A 21,512-nucleotide genomic window follows, 5' to 3' on the forward strand; every position below is an offset into this window, starting at 1 on the left:
GCCTACAATAATGGTGAACACAGTCCACATGGAGGAAGAAAAATCCTGACATCAAACTCACCGAGAGTCAGGTTAGTTTATTTCTTTCTATGCTTGGACTCCGTTACTCAGTACCGAATGCGACGCAGACTAATGACGTATAGTGTGCGACCCCATATGTCCCATTTTATTTTTATCTTTAAAGGCGGTTTTTAACGACACAGTTGGTAGAATTGGTGATAACGATACGAGCCTTAAAGCTGAATAAAACCTCAGAAAATAATCAAACCTATAAAACAGTCGAAGTGAGATTCGAAAATACGTCCGAGCAAGAGTTCTCATCATTAAATCTAGCGAACAATAAAATGTAAAATCAAGTCACAGTATCATTTCTGGATATCTGTGGAAAAAAATGTATCTAGATCTCAGTAAAAAAGTTTTAAAATGATTGGTAAATTTTTAGGAACCAGAAGGACGTTAGTGCCGCACTATGTCTTTCAATCTCTTTCAGTGTTGGAACCACAAATCAAAAAGATTTTGACAAACAGCAAATGTCGCATTGAGTAAATGCCAGTGATTTTGAGAGAAGAAGGATGAACGGACAGTTTCCGGATGTGATTGTAAAATTTCGAATTCAAGTATTGCAAATTTTAATAATGAGGATTAATATAATAAACACTTAAAAAAACTTGATACAAAATTTTTCCATATCTTCTGCCGGCCCGTGGCTAGCCAAAGGTTGGAAAACGCTACCATATACTCGTACTAGGCAAGTGATTCTGTTATCAATCCTCTACTTAGTCTATCAAGAGTCTCTAAAGCCTCACAAGACACTATGCTATACAAATATCTATAGTTAAAAGAGGGACGTTTGTCGGCAGAATCATTTGTCTGCAAAACAGTGAGCTGGTGATCGAGACAGCTGGTTTGTAAAGTTTTCCTCAAGCATTCTCAGCCACGGGCGCATTTCTCTTATGTGCCGTAAATCTACGACACAAAAAGGTCAGTTTTAATTTATTTCCAAAGAAGTCGCTACTAAAAATTGCCACTTAATGTAGCCAATCATCTTGAATCTGAATTTCGATAGATTTGCGTCCGATTAAAATATCACCGTTTAACTAAAAAAAAACATAGCTTTCAAAAACAGTGTGTTCAAAAGGCTTTAAGGCTAATTTCAAATTCTGAAATCATCTTTAAATTGTAAAATAAACTAACATCCCATGCATATCTTATTATTAAGGTTCGGAAAAAGAAGCTGTATCAGGATAAGCTGTAAAAGATAATACCTTAACTTGCTTCAGACTAAGTAAACACTATCCTCTTCCACTAGCTAAAACTCTACCTGTTAGGAAGAGCGAGAGTTCCCTACCCCCTAGCTAAAACATCAATGAATGGCCAGTACTTCCGATAGGAACTGAATACACGCGACAACAGTTAATGTTTGTAAACAAAACGCACAGACCAAGGATGCTATCCTCATGCAGCTACTTTATCCGAATCTTACTCATTATACATTCTAAGTAATATATAAAACAATCAAAACTACATGAACGTCTGTGTACATAAACGAAGAAACAATTTGCAGATAAAACCTGCAGCAAAATTCTCACTAACCAAACTGACTTAGCAATTAAATACCGAACCTTTATTATTAGTGAAATTTCTATCCTGAGCGTGAAACTCAACGTAAGATAAATACACAACTTTCTAAGAAAACTACTTGCCAATTAGGAGTAAGTTTAGAACAATATTTGCTGAAGTTTCGTGCAAGTTTAATATTTTGATAATAAAACACGTAAAATCTTTATTCGGGAACTCCCCTGGCTTGGCTTTTCGTGGGCTGGATCAGAAACGAATTCTTACACTTAGACAGGTTTTGGTCATTGTGCGTCCTACAAAAATATAAATTGCCAACACTTTTACAAAATAAATAAACAAGAATCCCTGTTCTACCGTATCCCTGTTAGAGTGAAACTCGTGCTTAAGCAGCAATCCTTATACAATCGAGAAATACAGACAATAAACAAGGAGGATTTAAATTATTTAAAAATTAAATTGAAAGTTATAGAGCCTATAGTAATAATACCATTCTAATTTTATTTCTCTTGCACAAATGCAGTAAAACACATTTAACAAATACATTTTTTTAATAATATTCCTAAAGACATTTTTTTTTAGTTACTGGTACTGATATTTTGTTAACTGAAGTATTTTAATTTATTCTGTTATAAAATCTTGATTAAGAACCGTGCTTGTGAAGCGATTCGGTTTCTCCAGTCATATTTTTAGTAAGTTATTTTACGACGCTGTATCAATATCTCAGATTATTTAGCGCTTGAATGAGAAGGTAATAATGCTGGTGAAATAAGTCCGGGGTCCAGCACCGATAATTACCAAGCATTTGCTCATATTGGGTTGAAGAAAAACTCTGTAAAAAAAACCTCAACCAGGTAACTTGCCCCGACCGGGACTCGTCCAATCATATTAAGGTATACCTACATCTACTCTAGAAATGTCAGATTTCTTCAAAATTTTGGTAAATTATGTTTTTGCCTCATCTGGAAGTTAATTTCTTGTAGCGCACTATACTTCCTATACCTTGTACCATCTTCAATGTCTGTTTCTTCCTATTCACATTTTCCCATATTTGAGCTGTTCAAAGTAGAATTGGTGTAGTTCAGAACTGGGTAATGAGATTTAAAGTAAAAATTCTGTAAAATACAGCGCAAATTAGCAATTGATATGTCCTTCGTGCTATCCACCGACTACTAATAGTTTAAATAAATTGAATATTAATTGCTACTTTGCGCTGTATTTTACAGAATGTTTACTTTAACCTTCATTACCCATTTTTGACTTACACCACTTCTGCTCCCAACGACTCATTTATTATCCTTCCAACGGACAAAAAGTAGCATTCAAAAGACTTCATTGAGGTACCATATTAAAACTTAAACATCTAGCTATGTCGGAAACTAAAATTATTATTTTCAATCGATCAAAAATATATAAATATATATATACGATGGTCACTCCAAAAGTAATTCACAATATTTATTTAAAAATTACACTTTTATCCTACAGTTTTGCTATTTTCACAGAATGTAGATACATCTTTAGGAACAAAATGTCACTTTTCCACGTAATCCCCGTGCCTTTCAACTGCTTTACTTTCAAGTTTTTCCTCGACCAATTGAAGCAGAATTGCTGGGTAACTTTCGGTGTTGGACTTTGGACTCATTTGCCATCATTAATTCACATAGCATCATTATATCATCCATACGATAGCATGGATTAAGTTCATGGTGCGGCGTGCTGTTCTTGTACAAGAGCGCGGCAGTTCGACCTGGCTACCCAATAATTCATAGAATAGGCGTGGTAAGCAAAATAAACCTCAGGCTACAGTGCGAGCTTCGGGTCCCTTCTTCGTACAAGAGCAAATTGATAAGCTGATCTTTTTTAATTCTATTAACTGATCGAGTCTATAAAAAGGAGTGAAAATAAACGTATTTGTAGTGTATAAGTTAGAGCTAAAAAATAACGTTTATGTACAGCACACCAGAACAAGAACTCCATTATCCGAGAATTAAAAAAATAAAATAGGCCATTAACAATTCGTTTGCACAATGATTTCAGTGTTTCGGTCACAACGTGCGAGTAGGATAAAAGCTCTTTTTCTCAGTTGTGTAGTACGGTGAAAAACACTCCGGACAACACCGACTCTCCAGTCAGACCCAATAATGTAAGTGGCTGGACTAACATTCACTGACGCGGTCCAAAAGGAGAATAAAATGGATGGGATGGAAGGCAGTCACTAAAAAAACAAAATGGCAATACTCATTTTTAAGGAAAATGAAGACAAAAGATTGCACGCACACACACAAAATATGTAAATAAATGTGCAGTCAAATGTAAATTGAATGTAATTAAATGTAAGGAAGTGTTTGTGGAAAGCTACTTTTGACCACCTTGTACATACGTATATATAGCATACATAGGCCTACTCGTATTTATTTTTAGTAGGTTATTTTACGACGCTTTATCAACATCTCAGGTTATTTAGCGTCTGAATAAGATGAAAGTGATAATGCCGGTTAAATGAGTCCGGAGTCCAGCACCGAAAATTACCCAGCATTTGCTCATATTGAGTTGAGGGAAAACCCCGGAAAAAACCTCAACCAGGTAACTTGTCCTGACCGGGAATCGAACCCTGGCCACCTGGTTTTGCGGCCAGACACGCTGACTGTTACGCCACAGGTGTGGACTACTTGTTATATGGCACAATTTGCATTATATAGTATTTTCTCCCTTTAAAGAAAAGCATTGCTTACCGAATTCCTGATGGTATAATTATGTACTGATCTTTGAATTATTGTTGACAATGTTCACCTGCGGCACATCCAAATTTCACGAGAGGATACTTGCGAGGGGGTATGGTCCTTGCGGGGTAAGAGGAGAGGTTCGACTAGTAACTCAGCTCCTCTGAAGGAGCAGGTGGATGGAGATGGTGTCATTGGCCGGCTGGGACAAACAAGGTTTAGTCATTGGCCGGCCTGTTCCATGTTGGGGAGTTGGTTGTAAGAGAAGGGGAAAGCTCACATTCCTTCCTCGGATCTTCTCCTGAAGTGCGGACTGTACCTATGACGATCTCGTAAAAAAATTATGGTTTATTTAACGACACTCGCAACTGCAGAGGTTATATCAGCGTTGCCGGTGTGTCGGAATTTTGTCCCGCAGGAGTTCTTTTACATGCCAGTAAAACTACTGACATGAGCCTGTCGCAATTAAACACAGTTAATTGCCATCGACCTGGGCCGGGATCGAACCCGCAACCTCGAGCATAGAAGGCCAATGCTATACCAACTATGCTATCGAGGCCGACTCTCTGGTAAATGTCAATTGACAGAGAGTGGTAAAGAACGTGGCTGTTTACCTGTTCAATGTTACTTTCCACTGCGTCTAAGCTACGACTTCTGTTCGCCACCCCTTACAGCTAGTTTTAATTCTCTGTACTTCCCCTACTCCAGCTACGTTACGTCATGTCATGTTCGTATCGCTGTTAACATCAATCTAGGTGACACGCAACCGCTGTCGAAGCGCAGTAATAATCTTTCAGCACGTTTGTCGATCGAGAAATCAAGAGAAATGAATTAACTCAACTATTAAGTGAAATATACGTGTAGTTTCTGTATACAAAACATAGGCTATAGTGGAAATTTTATATAGTCTAGTCTATCCACAAAATAAGAGATGACAGCAGATAATTATTATAGTCAGTTATTTTTTGAAGATGTGCAGTTTTTTTTTAAGAAAATCGCAGCTGTCTTAAATTTAAAAGTAACAGTTTGAAATTATTAATTCATGTGTAGGCCTATAGTAGCCTACAAGTAACAAGGATGCTGAAAACGTGAATTTCGACAAATGCCTAGAAATAATTTCGGAAGAGAAAATAACCGCAATAATTTTTCTGCACTTCTTACAACGAGAATAAAATCCCCCATAGAGCAGGGATGGGCATAACGGAGGGGAAGTAAGTGTGAACCAGTTCATCCCTTCCCCAATATTTCGCACGTGTTTACATCACATGAACTTGACTTCTCTTCAGATTAGGACTGTACAAAACTAATGCGGCATGGCATTACACTAAACATTTCAAATCAACTCATTATGGCTTAGCACTCATTATAAATAACCACTTATAAGCTCTAGGTGGCCTATAATGTATGGTCAGGATGAGTCTGTTTATCCTACTGCAATGAATACTATTACTACATAAATGTAAAGCAGTTACGAAGTGATAGGCTGTTAGAAGTGTACGCGTAATATTTTGATCTGGTTCATTTAAGAAAAAATATGTTCCCAGACATAAGTGGATTCAAAGATTGCCAGCATCTTAGCTGCGAAATTACGTAAGTTATGAGATTTGTTATTAGATAATAATTCATACAATTCCTTGCTGGTTTTACCTGGCATTTGAAAAGGTATTGTTCTCTACGACTCGTTTACGTGTTTGAAATGCTATAAATTGACTGCATTTTCAACTAGTAGTGATTGTGGGTTGGGTTTCCATTAGCAAATTATTGTTGTAAATTCTTAAAAATTATCTCACTATTTCAACTTGCAAACAAATTGCATTAAAATAACACATTGCTTTATCGCATGTAACAACTATTTTATTAATATAGACTATTTTTTAACAATCCTGTTTAAACTCTTACCTACAAGTTCATGTTTGCCAAAATCCTTCTTATGTTCAAGATCGAAGCACCGTATGATATTATGTTTTATATAAAGGGATTGAATTTTACTTTTATTCATAATAGCAAAATAGTCTTGTTCCCATGTTTCTTGGAAATTAAAACGAAACCTACAATTTATTCGCCATATTCCACCACCTTTACTCACCCCTTGTTAGAACGCTATGGTAAAGTGTTTCACCTCTGTTTGTTGCACGTAGACGGAGACAGGTATAATATTTGGGGAGGGAGAAATTAAGGGTGGTGTATACAATACCCGCGCGGGAACATAGTGCCCATCCCTGCTATAAAGCATAGGTGTTCAGTCTGAAGTTCAATCTCGAATCAATCAATTATGCGGCTACCCGCCACGCAGCATAGAGGAGAGAGTGATGAGACAAGTGAAGAAAAAGTGTTCCAGTAACAAACGCAGGCTTCGCCAGTAGCGGAGTATTTATAATTAACAATAAGTTTAATGTACTCTTCACCTAATGACAACAATTAATTGTATCCGATCGATCTCAAAATATATTAGATAACAAGTGTAATACTATTTTAAATGAAATACGAAGGTGGTTTAATGAAAATTTGTTACATTTAAATTTAAGTAAAACGACATATTTATAATTTCACTATATATATATATATATATATATATATATATGAGATTGCATGTAAATTATGTTGACCTTCCAACATTAAGTACTGTAATGTTTTTGGTGTTAATCATTGATGAACATTTAAATTATAAAATCATTGTACTAAGGTTATGTCAAAATTGAATTCGTTATCTTTCATTTAAAAAAAATTTGAGATCTGTGCTGACAAAAAACCCAGCTAGTTTCTATATTTCATGAATATGTTTAATCTCGTTTGAGATATGGTATATGTTTCTGGGGTTGGTCTACCTCAACACAAGATGTATTCATATCTCAAAAGAGAATAATAAGGTGTATGGCTGGAACACATTTTATAGTTTCGTGTAAAGAATATTTTTAATCTTTTAAAATGTTAATTTTTTCTGATTTATATATCTTTAATTTGTGTACTTATTTTTAATAGGGAAATATTCATCCAGAATGGGAATTTTCATGGTCTTAAGGGGTTAGGTACAGCTTACAGCAGTAAAATTTTGGAAATATTCAACATTTTTTTCCTCCATTACTGTATCTTGTACAATAATGAAAATTAGTATGTGTAAAACACTGTCCTTCTGCTATACGAAAGAAATATTTTTACGATTTAAAAAAAATTATTTACTTTTTTTTTTTTTTTAAATTCAGTTCACTGTGTAGTGATGAAGCTTTTCCCACATAACTCAAAAACTATCAAACATTCAGTGATGAAATTTCTTGTGTGTATTAATGCATGTCATATCTAAAATATGATGTACGATCACTTCTCTATCTTTGATAGACTGTCTGATAAAAAAATAAATTCATTTTACAAAATGATCAAATATCAGTATTTTCTTCTAACACAAAATAAAAAAATATATATTACTTATTAAGAAATGTAGTTTAAAGAGCATTATACTGTAAACATGAGTTTCAGCAATAAAATAAAAGAGAGAGAACATGAAAAATTTAACAAGTTTATGAGTTATGAGGGAAACGCTTCATCACTGCACAGTGAATTGCACATTTTGAATTTTGAAAAAAATATATATATTTTTTTTTTAAATCGTAAAAATATTTTTTTCATATACCAGAAGGACATCTACACATACCAATTTTCATTATTGTACAACATATAATAATGGAGGGAAAAAAACGTTGAGTATTTCCAAAAATTTTACAGCTGTAAGCTGTACCTAACCCCGTTATACCAGACAATGTAATGCATTTCACATTCGATTTAATAAATTAAGAGTTGGATGTAAATCATCAAATGTCATTAGCTTGAAATTATATAATAAATTGGCTCAAGCTATTAAGAATGTAAGTAAGGTTTCTCATTTTAAAACTAAACTAAAAAAAGTATTTAATTAAAAAAAAAAAAGTTTATAGGCTATTCTTTCTGGTGATGAATATTTCAACTAAATAACTATTGACTTTTCCTATGCAATGTATTTTGTCAATTGAAATAATAAAAAGTAATTAAGTAAATAATGAAAATTAGCAGTATATAAAATATTTGTTTGATAATAAAATTAAACATAACTTTTTTTTTGTCTTTCAGACTGACATATAAACAAACAATTTAACTTCAAAATAATTACTATTTTTCAACCTGTTCAACTAGTGCGTTAAACTCAGGTGGTAGCCTATATCTGTTATTGCCAGTCCAATTGAACAGACTGACCGCTGACTGTTAGACATCAACACAGAGTGAAGGAGTGCTGCTGCGGGTTGGAAGCATCAGGTACGGTGTGCATGTAAACAGAACCACAAATAATTGCGACTCACGATTTGGGCACCTTGTACGCATCTACGCCTTCAGAGTAACGACAACGAATCTGTCGATTCCCAAATCAGCACATTTAACTTCGCAAGTCTTTCGGTCTCCGGAGAGAGGATGCAGAGGAAGGAACAAATCACCTGTAAACTGGAATTCTTTCAGAAATAAATATAACTTTGGATAAGTTGCAATAAAGAGAACGCCACTAGGGGAAGTTATCCCCACCCACATGAAATGTGCAGTCGACACAACGCTCGCCTATCACGTAGCGTGTCTGGTGAGCTAGTAGGGGAAAAGTGGAAGGGGTCGTGGGCGGAGCTTCTACGTTCTGCTTATTGCGATTTTCCCTTAAATATTATCAGTAAAGTTGGGATAAAGTAGCTGTATCAGGATAGGCATCCCTGATCCGTGCGTTTTGTTTACAAACATTAACTAGTTTTCGCGTGTCCCCCAGCCACATTAGTGACGTATATTCAGTTCCTATTGGCTGTACTGTCCGTCCATTCATTGATGTTTTAACTAGGGGGAGGGGAGCGCTCTTCCCAGCAGGTAGTTTTAGCTAGTGAAAGGGGCGGAGTTTACTAGTTCGGTCCCATGTTCACAAATATGTACTATAGTTGGGTCCGGAGCCAAGAAGTAAACAATACTAGTTCTGTCCCAGGCCCTTAAGTTAACAGTACTAGTTAGGTCCCAGATCGAAAATAGAGCAGTACTGGTTAGAAATCAACATTTTCCTTCCCATTCTATCCAGAGGATTGTCATAAGGCAGGGACGGGTAAATTCGTGACCCGAGACAGCAAACTATAAAATTGCCTGCCCCTTCCTTAAGTCACGGTTAAAAATATTGGTTATCATGTACATTGTACGGTATAAACCTTAGTCAAAACTCTTAGGGCCGTATTCATAGACATTCTTAGCGCGGGCTTTCGGTGGATGATCAGCGAACTAACGTTTTTCGTATTCATAAACCAGTGTCAGCGATATGATATGATATGAATCCTGTTTAGTACGCTCGTAGCCCGGGCTAGCGAAATGTCTATGAATAGCACCCTTAAACTTCAGAGTAGTCAGTGGTACTAGGAGCTATGTTTTTGGGAGAAATTTGTAGGACAGTGTTTTTATATATTGGAGTCTGTTTATTTAGATACAAATTCTGTCATTTTGTCTTTATTTAATTGGTCTGATCTTTTGTTGCTGGACTTCTAATTTGTATGTATCAATTCGAATTGTTTTAGAACGTCTACTAATCGAAAGACGTTAGGATGAGCTGTGTAGAATAAGCCATTTAACTTTGCATGGAAAGATTCACAATTATTCGTCGTTCTTTCTGTCGTAGCTATGAATTTGGCCCATAATTCTATCTGGAAAGTAGCATCAGGATTGATGTATTCAAATACGATGTATCCTATAGGATACAACAGGTTAAAAGAATATGCTATAATTTTAATAGAACAGAAAAAAAATGGTAGGAAAATTTAAATTTCACAATACTATAACAATGCACAACATATAAAATATGGACATTGCGATAGTTGTTTTCTTTACTGCCCGACACGGTTTAATAAAGTAGTGTGAGAAATGTTTTGACAATTTAACGGTTAATATTCAGTAACTATTCTTTTTCTTCTCCATTGTTTTCTTCTTCTTTTTTTCTTTTTTTCATTATAACAATTTTTTGGTAAGCTTTGTCTTCTAGGCAGCCTTCACTTGGAGGAAGCTGAATAAAATTTATTCGAAATAATATCCCAAAATACTTCAATTCTCCAGCTCTCTCTTAGAATTGATTAGGAGGCCGATTATTATTAAACCCTAGTTGGGACGGCTATCAACTATCTAAAAATAAATTATGATTTAATGACGCTCGCAACTGCAGAGGTTATAACAATATCGCCGGAATTTTGTTCCGCTGGAGTTCTTTTACATGCCAGTAAATCCTGTATGCATATATATATATATATATATATATATATATATATATATATATATATATATATATACAGTATACACACACATAAAACTTGTACATACCTGCATAGTTCGGACCGAATTAGTACTGTATATCTGGTGGGACCGAATTAGTATGCACCCGAAAGGGGGTAGTGTTTACTTAGTCTGAAGCAAATCAAGCCCCTATCCTATACAGCTATACAGCCTATCTTGATACAGCTACTTTGTCCGAACCTTAACCATCAGACAACGTGCATAATCACTGAGGAAGCTGAATTAATAAGAAGCGAATTTTCAGAAGGCAAATTATTCTTGCAGAGAATACAGTAGTAACAACAACAATAATAATAATAATAATAATAATAATAATAATAATTTTAGTAGGTTATTTTACGACGCTTTATCATCATCTTAGGTTATTTAGCGTCTGAATGAGATGAAGGTGATAATGCCGGTGAAATGAGTCCGGGGTCCAGCACCGAAAGTTACCCAGCATTTGCTCATATTGGGTTGAGGGAAAACCCCGGAAAAAATCTCAACCAGGTAACTTGCCCCAACCGGGAATCGAACCCGGGCCACCTGGTTTCGCGGCCAGACGCGCTGACCGTTACTCCACAGATGTGGACCAATAATAATAATAATAATAATAATAATAATAATAATATACCATTATTGTCATTATCAATTTAATACCAAATACAAAACTAATTTTTCCTGGTGCTTCACAAAATAATATAATTAAATTGTTATTCAATGACTGTGTTAACTTGAAATGGCTATGAAACAATATCGCTTTAATCGAACAAAAGCGAAATGAAAGTGAGAGAATAACAAATTATTGAGTGGAGATCTGCCAACAGCGGCTGTACAGTCTAGACATATCCCTACACCGTTCGGGATTGAACCGGTCCTTTGGTGAGAAACAGTCATCTTACTGATCTACGAGTATAGTTCAGGCTCCAACACAGTATAGGCCTAACAATAATAGTAGTAATAACATTATAACAACAATAACATAAATAAAATTGAAAACTACATAATTGTCATTAGCTGACAAATTGAAACTACCAACTGAATGTGTCTGTAATTGCCATCATCACTTTTGCAGAATACATCGTTTCCGCTACCCTTCATTGAAGTTCAAAACTACTGTACCAACCCTTGGGAACCACAATAGGAGTAAATAGAGTTTAGTAATGCTAGAAAAGTTCGATCTTACCTCCAATCGATGAGAAAAATTTAGTCCGAATCTAACTTGCTCAATATAATACAGTACAAATCTTCTTGCTTAAGCTTCTGATTGGCTGGCTGCACCCAGACGGGACCGTACATCTAAGTACGCTTTGACCCATTTTGCGCCCTATATATACGACGATTTTTAAGTCCGACAAGTGGCCTGGGTGGCATTCATGAACCCGACGCTGACAGTTGGATCATCCTGCCTCAGCCCCTGATAGAGCCAGGTCCTGTTTCGCGGACGAGTAGCCCGGAGCTACAAACCTTTTTTAGATCAGCATCGGAAATCAGTACTATCCCCAAGACTTCACCCCAGCCTATTTTTACTATTGCAGATGATAGATGAAATAAACTTTTGACGTTATTTTTACGCTATGCCCAGGGGCAGGTATTTATGGAGATTCATTTTATCATTTGTGTTTTTTAATATTGATGTCGGCGGAGATTGATTTGTACTCTTGGCGGAGATTAATAGAAATTTTGGACACTACAATTATTTTGGAATTGTATATTAATTCAGTATGACTATTACTTTGCGAATAATTAACATTAAAGGTTCGTTGGATTCTGGTAAAGGTGCCTATAGACAATATTTGTTGGATTGAGACTGTATTTAATACATTCATTAAAAACTAAAAAAAACTTGCATCCCTCAAATTAACACTTCCAAATTATTAGTGAAATGTTGAATTCTCCGTCTTTAGAGTGCACTAACATGATCAGAACACCTGGAATACCATGTAATGTAGGTTACTTGGATATATAACAAATTCAAGTGAAAAAAATTAAGAATATGAAATTCGCTATAAAACGACGCAGTAGTAATAATTCGCGAATGTGTTCATAATTCGCTATTAGAACTCTATTTCTCAATTTGTCGCGATTGTTTTATCCTCATATTATTAATAAGAATCACTTAATTAGTAAAGATTAGCAGAAATCTTTTGTACATCTATTACGTCGTGATTTTCACTATCTCCATACTTAAATATCCGGCCCTTGCTATGTCCCTGTCATCTTACTATTCGAAGTAATAGATTCTATCTTCTAAGATCACTTATATAAGTTAACCTAATATGTAAAACTCTTCACACACACCTATCTAGCAAACTGCAGGGACTTCTCTATCGTTAGGGACACCGGTAACAAATATAGCGTCCAATAAAACTTTTTCGGAGTTGATTCCTGGTTAAAGAATTTGTGATTTACCTCCTTGTTATCAGAATTATACATTACCTATGTCTTGCTTCATCGTATTTGCCCGATTCGACGCCATTCCTATCATAATTATAGACTAACTATTTGATCAAATAGACCGTGTTAGTGGTGGTGGTGGTATCCGTGATACTAATTACCATTCTCATCATCCCACTCAATTATTATTATTATTATTATTATTATTATTATTATTATTATTAAATCTTCCTCGCCGGCCTCCAGATTTATTAAACATGCTAACTTACATGTAGGCGATTTCGATCCATTCAATGTATAGAAATATTAGAATATGGCAATGTCTTTGCTAATATTATTTGCATAAACTTTATACACAAATTGGTAGTAAGAATCAATTCCTTTCCCTAATATTTTATAGCATTAATTCTTGTAAATTAATTATTGTAATCTATGTTCTTTATTTTGTTGTTAACTCAAGTATTTAAAATGAACAACTATGGTACAAATTAATATAACTTATTAATTGTGTCATTGTGCTGGACTTTCATTGGACAATGGCTGTTGTCCAGCAGATAAATATCAATAAATAAATAAATTATTATTAACCGCAGTAGTAGTCGCAGCAGCATTGTACCATCACCACTAGTACAGTGCACAATATCATTATTTAAGTTATTATTTATTTGCTGATAGGGATTTTTCCTTCTACAAGGGTAGTCTTGCGTAGATCCATTTGTCCCTGCACCTCAGTGCATACATTTTTCATTCCTTCATTATACTCCTCACTCTTTCTTTGATTTCATCTACAGTATGTATGTCTTGATGGGTCTATCCCATCTCATCGTTCTTGTTGGTTACCTTATCAATCTTACCGTCATATTCGCATGAATTATTTATAACAGCTTAACTGCTGTTCTTCTTTAAGTTTTATAATCCTGCCACAGTGACTATGTTTAAGTTCCATACTGCAACATATTTCGCAATTAAATGTTATGCCAATAATAATAATAATAATAATAATAATAATAATAATAATAATAATAATAATAATAATAATAATAATAAAATGGTTGTGATATTTGTTCTTCTGCTACTGATGATAGTGATTATAACAATAATAAGCGTGAAAAAGAGTAGAAGGATCGTTATTATAATCACAGATATTACAGTAATGGCCGGTTTCACCAACCTTCTTTAAATCAGCACAAACGACTTGTCAACAAATAGATCGTTTAATTTTAACGAGACCTTTAAACGTTGAGTGTTTCATCAAGCATCGTTTCTTTAAAATTAGTATGCGTTTACTAACGTGGGGATTTTGCACTTCTATCTTGCATGCTTTATTTCTCATACGACCATGGCTTCGAAATCACATATTTCATTAGTTACATATGATCATGGCTGACTTTGTTTGGCATTAGGAAATAATCATAGGCAAACGGGTAAGAGGCAGTAATTTTAAGAACATCTAGAAGTTCTTAGTTCTTGATATTCTTCCTAAATACAGTATGTTGTCATAACGTAATTAAAAACAAAAAGACATGTTTCCAAATGTAAATAAGAGGAATGTAGAGCAGTACAATTTTGCGGACGATAAGGTCGACAGCTTCAGAATTGATGCTACAATTAATTATATCAAAGCATTCTAAGCAGTTGTTCTTAGGCCTAAATTTAGGACGGAAATCGCCTCTTCCATAAATTGCATACTACTTTTCCACTGTATTTCATGCAGATTTATGTACTCTGTAACAATTTTACCATGCTTATGTGGCAGAATTCAGGACAGCCGTCATTAAATTGGATTTTAAGAGGTATCCATTTTCTCCTAAAAGAAAACCTCTTTGCACCCTTTCCATTAAAAAAGGCATCCTCCTTTGGAATGTTGTGCTAACCATAATATTATCTTAAAGCGAGAAGAATGTGTTGAAGAGGCGTTAAGTGGGTGATTCTTGTCTGTCGTATTCTAACCTATTACAATTTCAATAAACTAGCGCTGAGGTAATTCTGCTGGTTTCGGAAGTGAAAATCGTTGAATTTATAAGATATTTTTTGAGGAGATGCAGTTGACGTATATGCAAGACTTAACAAAAACCTAAACTAACCAAACCTAACCTGTCACGGAAGGTGTATAAGCAGAGTACGAAGGAAACTACCACAGCGCTAGTTTAGCCACAATTTTTATATGCGGAGCTTTACATAGGCCTATGAAATTGTTTGAATATTGAATGGAAAATAAGATCTTCTATTGCAGAATCTTTTGGCCATATTACTGCCAGGAGAGATGATTGGAACATGTACACAATCTATCGTTGTCAGTGACGACAGGAAATTTAGCTATAAACCTATTATAAAAATAATGACTGTATTGTGGTCGTAATGTTGATAGTAGGGATACTTTATTTACATATCTAGACAATGCAGCTTTTGACACTCCGTCCATATCACCAATTACTATTTCAAAACTTCCCGTAACATTATCTTAAAGCGAGAAGAATCTGTTGAAGAGGCGTTAAGTGGGTGTTTCCATCTGTCGTATTCTAACCTATATTCAGTTTCTTCTAGAATCATTCTTACTGCTTATTTCCTTAATGTGTAGCTTTCGTGGAATTCTTTATCACTTAAATCTTCAAAATGATTATTCCGAGAGTTATTACAACATATAAGTTCGCCATTATATTGAAGTACTAAATAAAGAATTTCAGCATCGAATACGTCCGCCATGTTGTTGACTTCTTAACGCATCGTTACTGTTTTAACGCGACGAATAGGTCCTAATAAATTAACGACGAGTTTAAAGATGCGTTAGCAATAATGATGCTTGGTGAAACGCAAAAACTGACTAATGTTTAATTAAATTATTTAACGAGACGTTATAATAATAACGAAGGTTGGTGAAACCGGCCATAAGAGAATCAAACTTAATTTCTTCTCCGACTTTCGGTTATGTAACATACTCAATTTCTATAATTTTATTGTGTAGTAAGTGAGTCATTAGTCATAATATTTCATACTGTTCAGTGTTAGAATATATACGAGAAAACAAAATGCTCTCAATAAACATATAAAAAGCTGTTTTACTAAGAAGTGGGAAAGTGAAGAGACGCTTTTCTCAATCATTAAATATTTCATTCTTTCTCAAACAGACGAAAACTAAATAAATCTTACTAGATTCTGCTATTAGTAATAAGTCGAAAAGGACAACAAATCTTACATTAAACAACAGCAGGCCAATTCAATTTTCTGGCAGTGTTTAATTTGTTAACCTCTTCGACACCGTATAATTCCCAGAATTACATACTAAATCTGTCATAATGTAAAGCTGAAACACTGACTCTCTCGAAGTTCGTCATTTAAAAATATTCATTCTCATAATATCTCATGAGATTTTTAGATTAATTGAAAACCAACCATACCAAATGATTGTCTTGAGATACGCAACTAAAAGTCAGCAAAACAATACTTTACATTCATATGAATTAATTTTAATTACTCAAGTAATCACTACTTATATTAGTCTTGCAGTTCATTAAATATAGTGAATACATTTTATCTTTTCTCGCTCGCGGATGTAGAGCAGTCGCGACAGTGCATACATGTAAACGAGGAAAGATAAAATGTATGCACTGTACTAAGAAGTTCCCTTTGACAATTGGGTCGGACTAGATATAATTCATTGCCGACAAGCGAGTGTTCAGCTCTCGGCAAGAAAATGAATCACAGAATGCAGGCTCAAATATCAACTATTAATTATACTGTTTTGTTTAGTCAACTGTCCGAAGACAAGTCTGAACCGTACAAGAGATACCAACATGGGGTAAATTATGGAGTTTGACTACTTTTGGACAATTTTTTTCAAACTTCCAATTTTACCGTATTTTACCGTCGTAAAAATGATAGTAGCTCAGTTGGTAGAACAGCTGGCTACGGACTGGAAGGTCCGGAGTTCGATCTCGAGTGGTGAAGGGATTTTTTTCTCCTTGCCAAACTTTCAGAACGGCCCCGAGGTTCACTCAGCCTCCTATAAAATTGAGTACCAGATTTTTCCCGGGGGTAAAAGGCGGTCAGAGCGTGGTGCCGACCACACCACCTTATTCTAGAGCCGAGGTCATGGAGAGCACGGGGCTCTACCTCCATGCCCTCCAAGTGCCTTCCTGGCATGTGACGGGGATACCTTTATCTTTAAAAACGAAATAAATATTTTCATCTGTCGGAAATCAACTCTAACCTAACCTAAGAATGTTAGGTTAGGTTACGTTATTATAGGTGGTTTCCGACAATTGAATTTATTTCTATCGTTTTTACAACGATAAAATACGGCGAAAATGACTTTTGAAAAAAATAGTTCAAAATCTATAATTACCGGGGAATATAATAAGCTCTACAACTTACCAATTATACGTGAAGTGGTGAATATAGTGTCTCCCAATCTGCTTTCAAAATATCCCCACAATTGCCACCCGCACAACTATTACATAACACACCATGATTAATTAAGAACTTACGCAATTCTTCTTCCCTCAATCTAATAAATTCTACCTCGTTCTACACCCCGTGCACAACACACCATCTACCCCCATCGAAGTCAAAGACAAAAGACAGATTATACCCGCACACAACACACCATCCACACGTGCGCCTCGCGATAGGATCATCTTGGCTGAGATGATAACTGCGCATACGCGGAATGCGCGGACTTGGTTAATAAAAACCTAAACTAACCAAACCTAACCTCCGTATATGCAAGATGTGTAACCGGAACACGGAGGGAACTTCTTGATTTGATCCTGATTTCATCTGGAATGTACACGCGAAAATAAATCCAGGTAACGATCACGCTGGCACTGCATGAGGTCGCAAACCCCCCCCCCCTCATTCACTCCCATCGAAGTCATATAGACAAAAGACAGACCCTTGAATACTGCCATTGATCGAACAATTGAACTCCTCCATCCAGCAACCAATCACAACAACCCCCATTGAAACCGAGCCACCAATCGTAACAACGCCCGGCAAATTCAACCGTATAAATCGTAATAAATGACCAATAAAAAAAAAAGTGTTCCCGTCATTTCCGAAAAACAAAACCAAAACACTGTTTTCACCTTATAAAATTACCCTATAATCAAGAGCCCTAATTTAAAAAAACAGCGCAGTAGTAATTACTGTATTTAGCTTGTCATGGCCCTACATACCCAATACCCCAAAAAGTGTTTTTTTCATTCATTTTTTATTTGTGTTTACTAAGTGGCAGAAAAACTGTTGAAATTGTGTTTGATTGTTTTACTGTGTGTTTAACTTATTTAGGATAATTTCCGAGAAGACGTCAGTCTTTTACAAGGTATGTGACAAGGTTAATGGGTTAGTTGAAGGGATTTTAAGATCATTGAAATCTTTTCACATATTCCTCGGCCTTACATCACTTAGATGTCCCCTCAACCAACCCACTAATATTGTCACATATACCTTGTAAAAGACCAACACCTTCTCAGAAATTACCCGAAATAATCATTTCAACAGTTTTTTTACCACTTATTTTTTTAATTGGTTACTTTATGACGCTTTTTCAACTGCAATAGTTATATAGCTTCTGAATGAGATGAAGGTGATAATGACACCGAAATGAGTCCGAGGTCCAATGCCGAAAGTTACCCATCATTTTTTCTTACTGGGTTGAGGAAAACCTCGAGGAAAAACCTCAACCAGGTAACTTGTCCCAACCAGGATTTGAACCCGGGCCCGCTCGTTTCATGAGCAGGTGTATTAACCGTTACTCCACAATAGTGGATTCGCCATATATTAAACACACATATACTCAACAACTAAAAAGTTAATGGTAAAAAAAAAACATTTTTTGGGTTACATAAGTTATGTAGGGCCATGTCGGGTTAAATAATTACCACGCAGTAGTCGAATTCCATAATTACCCAACATGGCACCACTTATGAGGCAACTAGACCAGGAGATAATGGGGTAGTGTGACCAGTTACTTTCTCCCTCCATTGCATACATCGCCGACTAGCTACATATTACACTAATCAGACTTCAGATGCATACAAACAATTGAAGATATTAGTACAAAAACAACCCTTGTCAAAATTGCTATTTTTCAGGAGAACAATAAAAATAAATAGAACAACACATGTCAACTGTTTCCGTACAACTGGTATTCATCCTTGTGGCTATTGCACCTGACATGTGTCACTTTTGGAGTCTATAAACATTTGAAATAGTGGCAAATGTGTCCTTAACTCAATTTCATTAAAATGACTAGGGCAGTTTTTGTAATAATGTCTTCAATTGTTCTTCCTCTGATATATCGTCAAGTGAGATGTACTGTCTTATAATAGATGTACTTATCAGTCAGAATTTCAATCAGAGATATCAATTCCATTATCACCCTATAATTTAAAAGTGTCCTTTTCTGTTAATGAAGATGTAAATAAATAAATAAATAAATAAATAAATCTTCCTCAACTTGGCGAGGTTTCCAAAGACAAAGAATGTTAAACAGTAACATTTAAGATGACATTAAAAATGTCTTACAAGAAATTTGTTTACAAGAAACTAAAATTTGTAGTAGATAATATTTCACATAATGAAAATTTATAAAAATACAGATAAAAAAATGGACTGAGAAAATTCAACTGTAATTTGAATTGAAATACAAATGTCGCCGTAAAATCTGCAGAGAACCCTTCAAAGCTATAATAGAAATTTCCTTAATTGTTGTAAAAGTCAATGTTAATCTATATGCTTTATTACCGATAATCCTTAATTGAAAAATGAAAACTGTATGTCGAACGATTAAAAACAGAAAGGCTCACTACAGGTTTTCAAGAACGTCTAGAAGCCTTGAAATGCGTTAGTAAGATGATTCTTTACAGAATGAGTCAAAAGGAGAACATCTTGAAAAAATAAAAGGAAGATAAATAAGAAAAAGTACAAGACATAGCATAAATATAAATGTAAAAGTAACAAGGGCTAGGAGGTGAAGATAATTAAATATGTATGAAGCTTATTGTATTAATTAAATAAATAAATGTCATTCGGCATAAGCAAAAAAACGAATCACAAAATACATATATGTATAAACACTTATCTGCATTGTTATCGTAACTATTTCGTAACAATAGTAGAAAAGTCAATAAATACTTAAAATTATCAGACAGATCAAAATATGTAACTTAAATTCTTTCCATATGGGAGAAATTATATTATTTTCGTAGGCCATTTAAAATATGGATCATACACATATGTTTTCGTTAATAATGGTACTATTAAAAATTAAAACACCTACAATTGTATGTGTATATATATATATATATATATATATATATATATATATATATATATATATATATATATAGAACATACTGTACATGCATATCATTCACCACGCTTTTCATTTAATTAAGTACAGTAGACTATGGAGATCAAATTACTTTTTTATATTTGTTCCAGTGTCTTGTTTATGAATAAATGTTCCAGCGATGTACGAATATACAATCTTAGAAGTATTTAGTTCTTATTTTCTAATATGTATTTCATTAAAGATAACAATTTCAAAATATAAGAAAGATTCAGTTCTCTTTCAACGAAACAAAATTGCATCTCCGAATTTTTTAATTGTGGTTAAATACACCATAAAATATCACTATTACCTTATTTGTAATTACAACAAAGAAGAAATAAAGTCTACGTGAAAACTAATAATTCATGTTAAAAGACGTATGAGTTCCGTAACGAAATGCAATTTTGAACCATTTGTTTAATGAAAGCATGCTTGCGTTAGCTAAATGTAAGCTCACTTCATTTTATATAATGAAGGCCTAAATTTAAATTAGGCACATAATATTAATAATAATGTATAATTACTCACTTGTTATAAAATTGGATGTTATTTCGCTTAAAGGGAACCTCTCACGGGCTTTCCTCTGGAGAGATATATCGCTACGTTGCACTTTTCTTGGGCAACAGGTCGCAATTTCTTCTTTTACCACTTTTAAGCACACGCCACACTTGAGTAAACTATCCTGTTAGTCGCTATGAATAACAGCTTTAATCCAGTGACTAGTTGAACGTAATGTCATTCAAAGTTTACCGCGTATCACTTGAACCGAACGATGAGATTTTTAACACACACGAGTGTAAACCATTTAATACATTATCATCTGTGAAAACCTCAATGAGACATTAGGAAACAATATTTCAGTGCGATATTAATTGATCAAAGATTGTCATATGCATGCTGTTTTAATAAATAAATGGAAACGCTATCCTCAACACTATTTATATAAACAAACCACAACGCCCCGCTAAGCCACCTGAAATGACAGCAGACGCCGCTCTATGTCTACGAGTTTCTAGCAACGTCCACACCGCTCCGTGGCGCTAGTAGTTCGCAAACAAAAATGACTGTTGAATAGCGATGCGCGCCGTAACCATGGCAACTAGTAATTACTCCTTGCGACGTGCAAGAGCAGAAGCAAAGGGGCGAGATCTGAATTCCCCTAAATCCCACTTCCAATATTTCTCCAC

The 21,512-nt window shown here is 34.8% G+C and overlaps 1 protein-coding gene across 4 annotated transcripts in view; it reads right to left on the bottom strand.

The window, feature by feature from the left end:
• The window catches only part of LOC138706004 (uncharacterized), an 843,117-nt gene extending 821,808 nt beyond the window's left edge, over positions 1-21,309 (bottom strand). For all 4 annotated transcript variants that reach the window (XM_069834880.1, XM_069834875.1, XM_069834881.1 and 1 more), the window contains exon 1: positions 20,854-21,309. The gene's annotated coding sequence lies outside the window, so the exon portion shown is untranslated. The remainder of the gene's footprint in view (positions 1-20,853) is intronic.
• Between the last annotated feature and the right edge of the window lie 203 nt (positions 21,310-21,512).

This window comes from Periplaneta americana, chromosome 9 (assembly GCF_040183065.1).
Source record: "Periplaneta americana isolate PAMFEO1 chromosome 9, P.americana_PAMFEO1_priV1, whole genome shotgun sequence".
Lineage (NCBI taxonomy): Eukaryota > Metazoa > Arthropoda > Insecta > Blattodea > Blattidae > Periplaneta > Periplaneta americana.